This window comes from Lithobates pipiens, unplaced genomic scaffold (assembly GCF_037356315.1).
Source record: "Lithobates pipiens isolate NorthernLeopardFrog02 unplaced genomic scaffold, aLitPip1_a1.2 Scaffold_10, whole genome shotgun sequence".
Taxonomy (NCBI): domain Eukaryota; kingdom Metazoa; phylum Chordata; class Amphibia; order Anura; family Ranidae; genus Lithobates; species Lithobates pipiens.
The window spans coordinates 226350208-226353666 of record NW_027507686.1 but is presented as its reverse complement, the minus strand read 5'-3'; the positions used below and the strand labels follow the sequence as shown (position 1 = coordinate 226353666).

The window sequence follows — 3459 nt, the reverse complement described above, 5'->3', positions numbered from 1 at the left end:
CAACTACATCTGTGTTCTATGAATATAACTATCCTAGTAAAAAAGCATAAACAAAAAGAACAGACAGGTGTATCTTTAAGCCCCTGTAAACACGGTCGAACTTTCAAATGGAAAATGTCCGATCGGACCGCGTTGTCGGATTATCCGACCGTGTGTGGGCTTCATCTGACTTTTTCCGTCGGAATGTCTGACCAACAAAGTTTGAGAGCTGGATCTAAAAATTTTCCAACAACATAATCCGATCGGACTTTGTCCAATCGTTTGTACAGAATTCCGAACGGACAAAGTGCCACGCATGCTCAGATCAAATTCCTAGACCAAAGCTATTGGGTACTAGCCTGAACGTAGTCCCGTCCTAACGAAATAACGTCATCACGTTCCGAACGATCGGATTTTCCGACAACTTTGTCCGACCGTGTGTATGCAACACCAGTTTCGAAGGATTTTGTTATCGGAATGTCCGACCGTGTGTACAAGGGCTTAGAAATCGCAGTAGAGAACACACCGTGAACTAGTTTTACATCCACCTAAATTGTTATCACTCACCTGCTAATGAAACATTTGAACATAAACATAATGCATAGTAATATAAGTTGTCAACGACTTTGTAATTTGCTACAACACAACTTCCGGCTCATTTAACAGTGGCTGATTGGTAAAGCTATGTAAATGAGGTCTTTTGTAAAACAGACCTTGCAAGACAGTGTTAAGTGCCAGAAACAGCCCTCGCTCTCGTTAGTGGGTGACAGAAAGTCTCTTGGAAGATAATATTTATAGTCTTTCTTTCTCTGATGTTTAAACTATTAAAAAAGTTAAACTTTGTAAGATTTGTTATGGGGTTTGTCCCAGACCCTATAACTGTCACTTTTGCTGCACAGCTTGTTTGTGCTGTAGGTAAATATGGCACAAAATATAAATAAAGACATGTAAAATAAAATAAAAAAGCAGTATACTCATATAATGAATAAAACTGGAATACAATAGTTTTTACAATATCGGTTCTTTGAAACATATTGCATAGAGCTGTATTCTTCCGACAGAATTTCATATCTTTTTATTACTATTATTATACAGGATTTATATAGCACCAACAGTTTGTGCAGAGCTTTACAACATGAGGGCAGACAGTACACTTACAATTCAATACAGGAGGAATCAGCGGGCCCTGTGATAGATCCAATTTTTGTGTGCTAGAAAGCAGATTTTTCACTGCTGACAGTCTAAAGCCTCGTACACACGATCAGATTTTCGTCCGTTTTTTGTTGCACGCTCGTCTCATGTCGAAAGCGAAGAGATTACTCACCATAAGAAAATTCTCATACGACAGAATTCAACGTCAGAAGTGACGTAATGTGTTGACTAGTTTTGTATGTATTCTTTCGTTTCTGAGCATGCGTAGTCTTGTTCTTACAATTTTTTTTCGGGCGAAAAACTTGCTAATTTTGGACGAAAATCAGACGTTGAGTTCACGCTATAGTCGGCCGAAAAACCGAAATTGGCTGTGAAAGCATCGTACTAACAATCTGAAAATGGGTAGATTGTTAGACGGACAAAATTATACTTCCAATTTTCGTATCGTGTGTGCGGGGCCTTTACGGTGGCAAATAAACTTTAATACTGAAACTGTGCAGGCCAAGAGTGTCCGATTGACTCAGGGTGCTGTATCTCACAAAAGTGAGTACACCCCTCACATTTTTGTAAATATTTTATTATACCTTTTCATGTGACAACACTGAAGAAATTACACTTTGCTACAATGTAAAGTAGTGAGTGTACAGCTTGTACATGTGCTGTCCCCTTAAAATAACTCAACACACAGCCATTAATGTCTAAACCGCTGGCAGAGAGGAGGCAGCAGGGAAGCCTGAGTTCCGGGTTCACTGCGGGACACACAAGGCTGATGGTGTCAGTGGGGAGAAAGGGGCAGTAACGCGTTTCAGAGCATGTGTGGCTCCTTTGTCAGACCACACAGGAGGTAACGCACATGCTCTGAAACGCGTTACCGCTCCTTTCTCCCCACTGACACAGCCACAGTGTGCGGTTCAAATCCCAGGGGTTGGAAGCCAGCAAGACCGGACATGACGTCAGGGAAAGATGGACATGCTTCCTGATGACATGTGTAACATGAAATGCATAGAGGCTGCGTGTCCGTCTTTCATTGATGTCATATCCGGTCTTGCTGGTTTCCAGCCCCTGGGATTTGAAATGCTCACCGTGGCTAACAGTATGCACACTCACACCACCGACATCGACACCATGTCTCCACGGAAGTGCTTTGTGGGGGGAAACTGGAAGATGAACGGGGATAAGAAAAGCCTGGGAGAGATTATCAATACCCTGAACACCAGCAAGGTCACTTCTGAGACAGAGGTGGTCAGTGCAGCTCTTTCTATCTATCTGCACTTTGCATGACCAAAGTTGGATGCCAGGTTTGGTGTAGACATTCAGAACTTTTACAAAGTTGCAAAAGAAGCGTTCAATGGGGAGATCAGCCAAGCTATGAAAAAAAGATGTTGGTGCTATCTGTGTGATTCTCAAACATTCCGAGAGGAGACACCTGTTTGGGGAGTCAGATGAGCTGATTGGCCAGAAGGTGGCACATGCTCTGCCCAAAGGTGTAGGGGTCATTGATTGCACTGGGGAAAAACTTGACCAGCGGAAAACAGGAATCACGGGCAAGACAGCTACACCCCAGCCAGCTCAGGAGGTGCACACCAAGCTTCGAGAATGGTTGAAAGCCCATGTGTCTGATCAAATCACACAGTCAGTTTAGATTATCTATGGAGGTTCTGTCACAGGAGGCACCTGCAAGGAGCTGGCAGCCCAGCCTGACTTCCGAGTGGGTGGAGCTTCCCTGAAACCAGAATTTATTGAAATTATCAACGTCAAGTTTTAATCCTGCCCAGTCACAAATCACGCCTTCCCTGTACACGATTTAGAACAAAGTACTGTGTCGGTCTCCCTCCCCGTGTCCTGTAGTCTCTCTATGATCATCCTAATGGCCTGGGAAAAGTCTTGGTGTAGAGACACATGGTTCATGTAGCACGTGTAACAGGGCTGGACTGGGACAAAAATTTGGCCCTGGACTTCACCCAGACCGGCCCACTTTATTTTTGCAAACATGCACCAAAACAGTGTTTAAAACGATATGCAATTGCGCAATATGGATACTTATTGAGTTTGGGATAGATCTGAGGGAAGTGGTGCATCCTTTATATGGGGCATCAAAGCAGCCAGGGGGGAAATTGCCAGCTTGCCCCCTGGTAGGGTGACCCCATTTCCAGACTGCCATTCAGGGACAATTTTGCCAAGGACCAGGGGGGGATGTAGTCTCAGGGTTGACTTTGTCGGTGAATGGCTGGTGCTAGTACTGAAAACATATTGACATCATGCTTCATATGGTGTCAGGATGACCAAATCACATTATTTCTATTACTGCATTGTAATATATAAATGAAA

At 43.5% G+C, this 3459-nt stretch overlaps 1 pseudogene; it reads left to right on the top strand.

The window, feature by feature from the left end:
- Positions 1 to 2256: 2256 nt before the first annotated feature.
- On the top strand, positions 2257 to 2896 carry LOC143926447 (triosephosphate isomerase pseudogene; annotated as a pseudogene).
- The last annotated feature ends 563 nt before the right edge of the window (positions 2897 to 3459 follow it).